Consider the following 13,333-nt stretch of genomic DNA (forward strand, 5'->3'; position numbering starts at 1 on the left):
GCCTCACAGCAAGAAGGTCCTGAGTTCGATCCCCCGGCTGGATCAGGGTCTTTCTGTGTGGAGTTTGCATGTTCTCCCCGTGTCTGTGTGGGTTCTCTCCGGGTTCTCCGGCTTCCTCCCACAGTCCACAGACATGCATGCAGGTTAATTGGTGACTCTAAATTGCCCGTAGGTGTGAATGTGAGTGTGAGTGAGTGTGTGAGTGTGTGTGAGTGTCAGTGGTCGTCTGTCTCTGTGTGTCAGTCCTGTGATGAACTGGCGACTTGTCCAGGGTGAACCCCGCCTCTCACCCAATGTCAGCTGGGATAGACTCCACCCCCCACGACCCTTCAGGAATAAACGGTTACAGAAAATGGATGGATGAATTTCATTCATGTTTAAATTCATTGTCATTAAAAATGAATTAAAATGTAAGAAATGGGTTGTTAAAAAGAGTAAATGATCCAGAATATACCACCTTTAAAAATATTGTTTGGTTAAAACATGTATCCTTCTTTATGTGAGTTTATTTTGATCTATAGTAACAGGTCACATGACTAGAGCTTGGTCGGGGTGCACCTGTTGCATTATGGGAGAAGCACTGTGGCTACAGAGTAGCATGCCAACATGGTTGCAGAGCAAAAACAGTCCCAAAATAACCATATCCTGCATGGTCCAAGAGGTATTTGACATTTTTTGCACTTTTATTTGTTTTGTATGTGTTTGTAATATTTGTTTAAGTGGCTTGAAGGAACAATTTAAAATATTATCTGTTGCTGTGCTAACTTGTCAGGATCTGTTTATTATTGGATATTTGCGGGAAACACTATTGTTGAGCCTGATTTAATGCTGGACATTTGTTGAGAGATTCTAAAAATAATTAAGAGATTTGTATTTCAAACTTTGTTTTTTCTGTCTGTTATTTTCATGGTGTCTGCAGAGGATTGAAGGATGAAAATAAAACTTTAAAAAGACATCTGTATGATTCACAGCCATTATTTCCTTGGACCGGTGTAGTTACACATAGGAAGGCTTTTGTTTCTTTTGCATCATGTGCTCACATCCTCATCAAACCCTCAGGCAGGGAACCCTGGGAATTCTTCCTCATTGCTTCCCTCTTCAAAGATTTTGAGGATCCAGCGACACTGTTCCCTGTCCACCTCCTCAGCTGTGGGGAAGCATGGCTTCAGTTGAGCCACATTGACAACACAAAGGTCCTCCCTGGTGTCTTCCAGGACCACCTCAAAGTTTAGAGGACTGACTGTTCTGGTAGCCTGATATGGACCTTTCCACTGTGGCGCCAGCTTGGCCAAAAAGGATTATCAGCCTTGGAGTAATGGTGAGTACAGACCCAGACACAATTCTTGTCTGAAATGTTCCCGTCACTTCTCCCTTCATTGTAGTTTTGTTTTTGCCTTTGTTTTGGTTTTTCTAGGTTGCCGCTGACAAACTTCCAGACCGGTGCTCTCTGGTTAGCTGTAGCATCAGCAGGTGTGTCAGGATCAGATAGCTGTGGGCTTAATTTGGCATCCAAGGAACCTTCAACACTTGAAGTCCATGTAGCTGATGACACTGACAGACTTTTACATCAGTAAGGTTTTTATTTTCACACTGTGGTAGATTTCACAGGAGCTGCAGCTGTGAATTTTACTCACCTCTGGACAAACGCTTTTATTTATGAGCAGTTATCCAATAACAACAAAGACTAAAGTTAATAGTCATGTGTGTGTACTGACCAGACTCACAGCCTCTAGTGGTAAAACAGGGAAACTGCAAATAGAAAACTCATCAGTGTCACATCATGCAATTTCGACACCTGCACATGTTCTGTATTTCCTTTGATTAATGATTACTCAATTAATTATTCAGTCCATGTAGAAACAGATGTGTGGCCTAATTGATGTACAAATTCATAAAAGACACCCATGACAGGTGTTTGAAAATCTAACATGGCTCATCTTGCATTATTAGAAGATTTAGTGAACCCCAACCCTCAGAGAGCAGGATTAGACCGTCAGTGTTGGATCATTTCCCTCAACAGAATCAGAATCAGAAATACTTTATTTATCCCCGGGGTGAAATTGTTAAACCTGTTAGACCCATCCAAACACAAATGTACAATTATTTTCTGTTACACTGAAGTAAAGATTCAATCACTTTGTGGTTATTCTGTCATTTTAAATTATTTCCTGTTACATGTCTAAATAAAAGATTCTTCTTTTCCCGTCAGTGTGGATGTTTTGATGGTCCAGTTTGTTCTGTGTCACAGTGTCACTGTCTCCATGTTCACAGAGTTAAACCAATTACCGTATTTTTCAGACTATAAGGCGCACCGGATTATAAGGCGCATTGAAGCACAGTACGTATTACTCTGCGAGGCTCCAAACTAAGGTAGCCGTAATGCTCCGACAATCCATCAAGCGGTGCGGCTTCATAGTTTACCAAAGTCGTACTAAAACATTTTAACAGATTTTTGAGCGCCGTGTACCACATAACGTCGGTTCGAGGTCAGTAAGCACAACCAGAATTAATACATGAGGCGCACTGTCGATTTTTGAGAAAATTAAAGGATTTTAAGTGCACCTTATAGTCTAGAATATAGAAAAGTAGTATAGTATAGAAAAATACGGTATACAAGAACAGTCTAACTTATTGCCACTAAAAAGTCAAGAATAAAATATGCAGTCAACAAAACACAATGAGGTGAACAAATTAGAGCTTAAAGTAAATAAATAAAATAAGAAATAAGAATAAGAAAGAAATAATAATAGTGATTAAATAGAATACAAAATAAATACATTTAAAAAGCAACACAATCAAATACATTTATTATATTGTGATACACTTTTCACTAAAATATCACAACTATTGTACTTGAATGTTAGTATTAGCCTAACCAGGTCTGATAATGATAACTTTTCTATTTATTCAACAACAGGCAGCCAGATCTCTAAAAAGGCATCATATCTGTTCTCCAGGACACAAAAATCTTCTCGACGGGCGAATAGATCATCATGTCTGACTTCCAGGTTAATGTGATACACTTTGTGGAAACAACAAAGGATGAAAATGAACTTCCTGGAACTCTGATTTAGTCTCATGTTTGTTGTGTTTGCCTATAATCAATGTATCATGTGTATCACACCAAAATGATATAAGATTAGATTTATAGAGGTATCATTTTTGAGGGGTGAGGTGAAGAAACGTTTGCTTTTTAATTTCTGATAAAGTTCTCTCCTCTGATCCTGCAGCGTGGACCTGCACTCATTACTGTCTTCCCTGCAGCGTTTTCTCCTTTTCTTAGTCAAACCTGCACTGAGTGAACTGAACAACAGCTTTCAGTTGGATTCAACTTCAGCAACAAGCACCTGGAAAAAAAGTTTCTTTTCTTTGCTCTTTGTCGTTATTCCAGTGAGGAAAACGAGTAACTTCACCTGGTTTTTAAAGGGATGTTTTGATATCATTAGGGGTGGGACTCGATTAAAAAAATTAATCTAATTAATTAGAGGCTTTGTGATTAATTAATCTCAATTAATCGCATTTTAATGGCATAACAACATTTGCCACAAGAAGCAACATTTTTCAATTTAAATGGATTTTGGTTTATGATGGAATCAAATGAGACACATTTAAACATTTAAACAACAAAATATTGTTTATTTTGCATCAGTCTGACAATGATACTATAAATCATAATGGTGGCTAGTAATGTCATAGTAATGTCATAGTCATAATGGTGGTACGTTCAGACCAGTGGAAACCCTGGCCATTGAAAATTTGTAACTAAAAATATCCCTGGCCAAAAATAAACAGACCCACAGTCCTACAGGCTTCCATCATGCAGTTTTTTAAAATGAAACTTACCCTCCATCAGTCCAACAAAAACAAACAAAAAAAAGTGTTTTTTAAATAAAAAAACAAAAGAAACAATAGCAGTCTTATGTAACCAAACTGCCATTTAAAGGATTAAAATGAAATCAAATGAATTAATATTTAGTGTTAATGACCAGGATGTTTATCAAAAAATTAATTCAGTCAAAATGGAAAATAATATTAATGTATAAAATGTTAATGGCAGTTTTTCTACAACGACCAACATATTTAAGCTCCAAGTATGTTTTTTTTTGTTTGTTTTCTTATTGCTCTAAAATGTCTGTCATGATGTCATTTTGTTTATAATTTTGAAAATAAATGATCTATTTCATAAAAATACATAATTACAACAAACACAATGTTAAAATATAAAGTGTCTGACAGGCTTCATAGTGTTCTGGATTTTTCCACCTCGACAGGTGAACAGAGATCTGCATCTTCAGAAAAACTTCATCTAATGAGGAAAATATTGGCTTTATTTCAGTTAATCAGTGTTTCTTCCCTCCTACTTCTGTCAGTAATCATTTCTAATTTTATAATATTTAAAACATTTGAACATGCTGATATGAGTCTTATAATCCAGTATGTGGTCATAATAAAGGTTTCCTCTGAATACAGCAGCACTGTTGTTGTCCCCTTCAGGAACTGTTCTGAGAAATCTTTGTGTTTATTGTTGTTAACAGTGAAATTAAATATCTTCTCTTGGTTCCATCAGATCCATGACTTAGAGGCATCAAGTCAGAAACTTTAGATTAATTAAACCAAAACAGAAAAAGAAAATATTTCAAACTCTGTATGCTGCAAATGAATATAAACAGGTAACAGAAAAAAATTAAGTTTCATTTCATTTATACATTTCTTTACCTTAAGTTCAAATAAAGTTATCACTGCTGTCATAACATCAGCTGATGTGAGTATTTGATCACTTTTTTAACATCAATACAACATTTGATTATCATATTTATACTGGACTTTGACTGCTAACTGAAGCCTCAATAACAAGCAAATCTGATATTATAATGAGAGATTAGTGTCTGCAGTTTATTGGGTATCAGACTTTGAGTGGACTCCTCTGTAACAGACAGACGGGCTGAACTGGATCAACTGATGACTGTTAAAGTCAGATTGGCCTAATCTGATATCATCACAGCTGAAGATGCCCATAGTTTTCACTCTAACTGAATGTGGCTTTTAGTATACAGCTGCATAGAAAGGGGACATTTTTTTAGTGAAAATGTAAGCATAATAGTCTACCTAACCAAAATATGTGCAACCAGAGCACCAAGACACTATTAGCTCTGCAGCACAGTTCTACGTGCATTTCAGCCTTTGCAAAGCTTTGAGAATGAAGCAGTAAACTGTCTGTAACACTGATGAATAACATGACATCACATACATTATATATAAAAATGTTCTTTTTCTAATAATCCAATCATCATCATTTCAGTTTTCCTACCAGTTTTTATTAAAACCATAAATCTGATCATGTTCAGTGCATCGTTCTTTAATAAATACTTTACTGAAGCAGGATGTTGCTCTGGAGATGAAGTGAGTGGCTCTAAAAAGAGCCGTTGTGTTTCAGGATGAGCAGCTGCTTCAACAAGACTCAGACGCCTCACAGTAACACATGAGTTGCTGTTGGCCACGTCATCATCGTCTGTTGTTGTATTCAGATCTGTGGATCAAACACAATCATTAGTTATTCAAGTATAAACAGGAAACACTGAGTTCATTCAAACAGTGAACAATAATACCGTATCTTACTGAAAAGAACAAGAAGAAGAACAGAGCAGCTACATATGAAGAAGAAGAGAAGCTGAATACTTACACACCACCATCTCACACACACACACACACACACACACACACTCACACACACACTCACACACACACACACACACACACACACTGACTCACAAAGACGTTAAAGGTGAGTGTGGTGACCATTAAATCTGTTAGATACAGAGAGAAGTGACAATAAACTTTAACAAAATACAACAGAAAAGACAAAGAAATCAATCACTTGATTAATGTAAATATTGAAAACATATTGAAAGTTTAGTTTCATGTCATCACGTGTCAGTCATGCCTTGATCATGTGTGCACTCTGGGGCACGTGCTGTTGGTGGCATCACATCTTTCCTTTAACACGATTGTGTTCGTTCAAGCCTCCTCCCCTCTTCATTTGCTTGTTTCACGTGTCAAGTCTGACACGTGAAACAAGCAAATGAAGACACTCATGAGTCACACATGTACACCGTTTAACATTAACAAGTTGATGTGGAGGTTTTATACGACCTCATATTGATCAGCAAAGTGCTGGTTGAAATCCCGGTTCAGTCGACTGAATCTGCCCTCGTGCTGACAGGATATTATGCAGCTTTCTGAGAAGTATCTTAAAAAAGGTTTAGTGACTCCTAAAGGGATTAAAGGTGAGTGTGTTGGCCATTAAATAAACTCTGAATAAATCAATTAAATAACTAAAATAAAATAACAAACTAAACTTAAATTAACTTTAAAACAAAGAACTCGGCCACTTTTTTCTTTTTATTTGAGAACAACATTTCAGGTGCAACCTACAAACAACTGTATCGAGTTTCCATCAATCTTAGGCATCAGCGCGTCCAGGTGTTTTCACCGTTTTTCCACCCGACGGCATCAAAACATCCAGGTGTTTGAGCCGTTTTTCCACCTGACGGCATCAAAACATCCAGGTGTTTGAGCCGTTTTTCCACCTGACGGCATCAAAACATCCAGGTGTTTGAGCCGTTTTTCCACCCGACGGCATCAAAACATCCAGGTGTTTGAGCCGTTTTTCCACCTGACGGCATCAAAACATCCAGGTGTTTGAGCCGTTTTTCCACCCGACGGCATCAAAACATCCAGGTGTTTGAGCCGTTTTTCCACCTGACGGCATCAAAACATCCAGGTGTTTGAGCCGTTTTTCCACCTGACGGCATCAAAACATCCAGGTGTTTGAGCCGTTTTTCCACCTGACGGCATCGACGCATCTTCATTGCTTGTTACACGTGTCAAGACTGACACGTGTAACAAGCAATGAAGAACCATTCAGGGTTACACACGTGTTGGGCGTGACACTCATGACTCACAAAATGCACTGTTTAATGTTGTTACAAATAGATACTGAGGTTTTATACAATATTATATTGATCAGCTAAGCGCTGGTTCAATCCCGGTTCAGTCGGCTGAATCTGCCTCCAAAGCCACCCAGCTCCTGCTGACAGGGTGTAACACAGCTTTCGGAGAAGTATCTCACGGAGGGGTTGATCGGAGATCTTAATAATTTTGAGCAATCCAAAAACCATCTCAGGCCAGCTGTGACTGTGGTAAAGTAATGAAATCAGATTTACCAATGGCACAGTGATGACTTCTCGGAGATGAATCTGCAGCTCCAACTGATCGTTGATTTCAAAACGGTGTCTGTTGCCTTGAGGAAATGCCATGATACAGATAAATAGATCAGCACTTCAGTTGTCCGTCTTTGTGGCAGTGTGATCGGAGCAGCTCTGGTTCAAATGGTTTTATCCTCACCCTGCTCTCTGATCCCATGAGAGGGCGGAGTCAGATGATGAAATCTGCTGTGTGTGTGTGTTCAACCTTTCTGCCACGTATCACAATCTTTGCACTTCCTCCTCAACAGTCTGTACTCTTTATCTAGATTTTGATCTGATCATGTAGAAACGTTCAGGAAGAGATTTCAAGGATATTTCAAGGTTTAAAATAATTGTGAACGTATGTTACTACGTGTATGTTAGGATGGATCAAATCTGAGGTTACAGATTATTAAAATGAGATATCTATGAGCATATATTTGTTGAACTGAACTACTTTTTTCTTAACCTTTATTTAAAAGTCAAAAACAGATGACAGAAGATCTGGATTGAACAACATTTCAGCAGAGCCAGTCCTGACCTCCATGGGGCCCTGAGCAAAATTCTGTTAAGGGCCCCTCCTAACTGACCGGAGGGCCACGTAAACCACTTACCACACAGTCACAGCTGACAGCCCAGTCAGACAGACAGACAGACAGACAGACAGACTAGTGGGAAAGTGTGCACTTGCATATGAACGCATGTTCACATGCAACATGGTTATCTTTTCTGATTGACAGATTATAAACACCACTGCACATTGCAGGGTCCTACACAGCTTGTGTAGTGTGTTTATGGGGCCGAGCGGCTCTGCATTTCAGCAGCCTTTCATGTCATCGTGTCTCAGACACTCCTTGATCTGGAACGTCAACGTGTCATTTAGTTTTATGTTTTGATTGTGTATTAGCAACTTGCTGTTGTGTGTGTGTTTGACTTGTCTGATCTGCCCCAACCAGTTATTTATCTGAGGGCTGAGGGCAGGTATGTTGGGTGGATCTCATGATTCATCCAGCAGTTCAATAACCTCTGGTGTGTTTTTGTTTCTCTGTAGGTGAATTTCTGCTTCTTCACACTGTCAAAGTGTCTAATTGTCTCTATATTCACCACATGTGAACACTTTGCTGTCTGTCCCTCTGTCTGTCCTTCAGTCTGTCTTTCAGTCTGTCCCACCTGTTGTCTGTTGTTTACTCTGTCTTTGTAATCACACAGCCACAGACATTGTGTGTCCATATTTACAGATGATCACAAACCTCCGATGCAGTTGTCCGTTCTGTTCTCTTACACACATGAACCAGCCTGCACTGGTTTGACTGGTTTATCTGTTATTGCCACAGACATGTGACAGTGATGAGACACAGTGCATCTCCCTTCATTCCAGATTGTTTCTCTGTGTATTTTATAAAACCCTTCAAAGTCATAAACATATTTCTCTTCTATACATTTCCAGTCCTTTATGTTTAATTCACCTCCATGTCTCAGTCATCACTGAATTCTATATTCTTAGTTTCAATAAAACACACATTCACTCTAATCTGTTATTAATTCTGTGATAAACACATTTTCCTTTTATTTTAAGTCCAATAAACTTCTTTAGTTATTAAAGTGTATTTTTCCACAGTATACAACTTGTCAAAACACTGCATCTTCCAAAATATTACACACTGTCCCTTTAAATGTGCCAAACTTCACATAAAACTTCTGCAATAATGACATGTCACTGACACGACATAATTGCATAATATGAGCAGGAAACAGACTCATGTATCACTAAAAATCAATATTCAGTTATATTAAATTTATCACCTGAAGTCATTAATGTGAACAAAGTGCATGTTAATCATATAAACCTTTAGAAATACTGTAACTCTGTTATGGACTGAGGACAAAGCAGGACATGGGGGACATTTGAGTATTTGAATAGTGGGTGGATATATGACAGGTGTAGAGGGTGAGGTTTTCCACAGAGCACTTTGAGATGTTTCAGTCTCTTGTTTGCTTTGTCTTCCAGGTTATTGATGTGTTTTGTCTTTGCTGATGTTGATTTGTTGGTTGTACATTGGTTAGCTGATGTCGGGCTGCAGGTGTTGGTTTTTGGTGAAGAGGATGCAGTGTGTTTTCACAGGGTTTAGTTTGATTCTTCAATTGTTTCAGAGCTTTCTGGCTGGACCAGGAACAAAGATCATCTGTGAACTGTGAGACTTTGGCTGTGGTGGCTGGGGGGTAGTAGATGTCTGAGACGCCTGGGTGGGGGCTGAAAGGTGATGAGATAGAGGAAGAAACTTTGATTTTGATTTGATGGTTACTGAGGAAGCTTGACATGATGGATCGAGTGGGTTTTGGGAGTTTGAGGTTGGTGTCCAGAAGTCTGTGTTTCAGTCTGTTGTGCCACACTTTGTCAAATGCTTTTTCAGCGTTGAAGAATATTTCCAGGGTTATTTGTCTTTGGGTGAAGCGTCTGTGGATGTCTCCTGATAAGCAAAGGATGTTGTCTGTGGTGACTCTACCTTTTCTTTTCTTGACGTATTCCAAGGAGACGTGTTGATTCAGTGTGGTTGGCGAGACGTGAGGTGAGATTTCTGATGTAGCTGAGAAGGTTTATGGGGCAGTAGTTTGTGATATTGCGTGGGTCTTTTCCTGGTTTGTGGATCATTGTGACAAGTGCAGTTTTCCATGTTGAGGGGAAGTGAGCAGTGGTGGATCCAGGTGGAGAAGAGCTGCTGACCGTAGGTGACTGGTGCTTGTTTGAACAGTAGTTGTCTTCTCCTGCTGCTGTATTTTTCTTGTTTTTCGGGTGCAGTTGTATTTCTTGGCTGGTCACTGGGTTTGTGAGGTGATGCTGCTCTGTGATGGGCTTGATTCTGTGTGCTGCTGTTGTGGTGGTGGGGGTGTGTCCTTGTTTTCTGGATCTCTGTTCATGCTCCTCATTTGTTGCTAGAATGTGTGCAGGTTTGTGTCCTGGTTGAGTTTCCTGTAGAATGGGTTGTGGAGGGAAAGTTGTATTTTAATCATGTTTTGGAGTCTGTTTATTTCTGTTTTGGTGTGGGGTTGATCTGAACAGGATGAATTCTCAGTGCAGCTTCCTTTTCTGTCTGTCTGTTGGAGGAGGTGAGGGATCTTCTGTCTGATAAACTCTGTGTTTTGGTCTCAGTCACCACCTTCTGTTCTGAAAAACCCTCCCACTGTTCCTGGAAACAATGATGTCACATTTGAAAACACCTCTCCTCTACGAGTCCAGGCAAATTTAAGGGTGTCATGTTTCAGATGTACACGTTTGTGTTGGAATCAGGTCTGGATGCCTCCTGTGGGTTAGAGTCCAGAGGATCTTTGATGGAAACTTTGGGGATTTCCACCTGACACTGTTGTTCCTGCTGCACCTTGTGGTGTATTATTTAAAGGTTCCCATGGTACAGACCAGTTAAACATGGAGAACACAAGAGAACATGAACATGTGAACAGACTTATTGATCAAACATCATCATCCTGTCAGATCATTCTTGATGTCAGGTTGTATTTTTCTGTGTCATAATGAAAACAGGTGTGAGAATATTTCTTTTCTCCTCATTTTCTGAGTTGATTTAGTTGATTTAGTTTCAGTTTGTACTCGTCTCCCAGCTGTCATTAATCCAGAAACATCACATATGATTTTATTGCAGTGTGAACAGTTGAAGTCCTGAAGCTGATGATACTGTAAGATGAGATTTATTTTGTGAGGATATATTGAGCAGAGTGTCTTATTTTTCACTGTTCACTATTTTGTGTCCACATAATCTGATGAATTGTAATTACAGTTGTATTCTGCTGTTTAAATTTAATCTGGATCTATATAATGTGGCGCACCTTATGTGCAGGTCATATGAGTTATGATCAAGATTGGCGGAGTGATACGTTAGATGTGAAATGTCACTTTTGTTGCCAGTACTCAGGTGTCCTATGTTCCTTTGGACATTAGAAGTGGATCATGTGAAAACAGTTGAAGCTCTCCCCGTGCTCTTCTTCACCCACAGTCCTTCGATAGTTTAAGTAATACGTGAGGCAACAGTTAAAACATACAGAGAACGCTGTGTTACAATACTGACTTTCACAGGTTTTTATTTTCATGTTGTGGCAGATTTCACAACTGCAGCTCCTCATCAACGTCCTTCCTGTTGCAGAGGACGTCCCACAGACAGCTGCATGAGTCACTCTCTGTCGGCCATCTTAAACTTTCCATCTGAGTCCAGCGGGGCGTTGATTTATTTAAAATGGCCGACTCCTCACAGCTGTCTCTCTCTCTCTGTGTGTCATGAGTTTGAATTTGATGGTCGCTCCTGAAACTCTCATTTGAACCTCAGTGAGGCTTTAATCAGCTTAAACAAACATTAAAGATCAGTTTAATATGATAATAAATGAAGAAAAGCAGGAAATCTGCATTTGAGGCTGAAAACAGAATCTTTAAATCACTTGAATGATTCATTGATTATCAAAATAGTTTAATTTGTTTTGGCTTTTTTTTTTTTTTGAATATTTTATTTAAGCTTTTCCAGGAACAAAGTTACCATTACCAAATGACAAGACTAAATCAAAGTCAATGTCCATAACATGAAAAATTAAAACTGAAATAAACATTATGTACAATGACAAGACAATAGAAAGTGAAAATAAATAAATAAATGAATAAATAAAGGTTATTTTGAAAAATAAAGAATAAATAAATAATAAAATACCTTATACAATAATCAGGGGTACAGAGAGAGACAAAGGGTAGCATCACTGCTCATGAATCATGTCAAGTCAAGCTCCAATACAGAGAAATTAGTCAACCTGGTGTGCTGGAAGATTTTCCATATAAATTAAAAATGGATGCCATATTTTGTAGAAAGTCTTACTTCTTTTCTGCATCCAATAGGTGATTTTCTCTAGGGGCACACAGCTATTGATTTGGCACAGCCACATTTTAATTGGGAGGGGGGCATCTGATTTCCACTTTGTCGCAATACATTTCTTAGCAATTGCCAAAAGGATTTTTGTAAGTTTCTTAGCATACTTTGTCTTAAGATTGGAATTAGTAAGGTTCCCTAGTAAACAAATTCCAGGGTCCAATGGAAACGTAACCCCATGGATGTTTGATAGAGTTTCACGTACCCCTTACCAAAACCCCTGCAGTTTAGAACACTGCCAGGTAGAATGTAGGAATGTTCCTTCCTCTGTACCACATCTAAAACAAATGGGTGATATATTGGAGTTGTATTTGTGTAATTTATGTGAGGTAATATACAGTTGGTGCAAAAAGTTGAATTGTATTAGTTTATACCTTGCATTTAAAGTGGAGGTGACCCCATCTCTGCACAAGTTCCCCCATAACTGCTCATCAATACTTATTCCCAGGTCTTTCTCCCATTTAACCCTCAATCTATCCATATCTGGTATTGATAAAGTCGACTTAAGAGCTGTATACACCCTCGAGATGATTCTAAGTAATGGCTGACCAGCATGACACAGATCTTCGACTGGAGACGTCGGAGGTAAATTCGAATCTCCTCTTTGACTGGCTCTGATAAAGTCACGTAACTGGAGAAAACTAAGGAAATCTTTGTTTGTTAAACTGTACTTTTCTTTTAACTGTTCTAGAGACATAAATAATCCGTCTTTATAACCGTGTTCTAGGCGGCAGATACCTTTTTCTTGCCAATATCTGAAGTTGTCACTCTGAAGGATCTTGGGTAACAATCTATTTTTCCATAACGGAGTTTTAGGAGAAAGGAATCCTTCTAGCTTGAAAAATTCACAGAGTTTATACCAAATTTGGATGAAATGTATGATTAGAGGATTATCTGTTGCAGTTTTGATTGTTTTTTTATCCCATTTATACAGTAAATCTGTTGGTGTCTTCATCTCTATCCTTTCAATATCGAGCCATGAAGGAGGAGGGACAAACATCTGTGCCACGAATCTGGATTGAGCAGCACAGTAGTACAACTGGAAATTAGGGAGTTTCAGATCTCCATCCTCATAACCCAAAGTTAATTTATCCATGCTGATTCTTGGTGTCTTACCATGCCAAATAAACTGTCTGATTAATTTTCTAAGGGAGGAAAAGAATCGGAAGTGAC

The sequence above is a fragment of the Lutjanus erythropterus genome, chromosome 11 (genome assembly GCF_056507025.1).
Source record: "Lutjanus erythropterus isolate fLutEry1 chromosome 11, fLutEry1.hap2, whole genome shotgun sequence".
NCBI lineage: Eukaryota > Metazoa > Chordata > Actinopteri > Lutjaniformes > Lutjanidae > Lutjanus > Lutjanus erythropterus.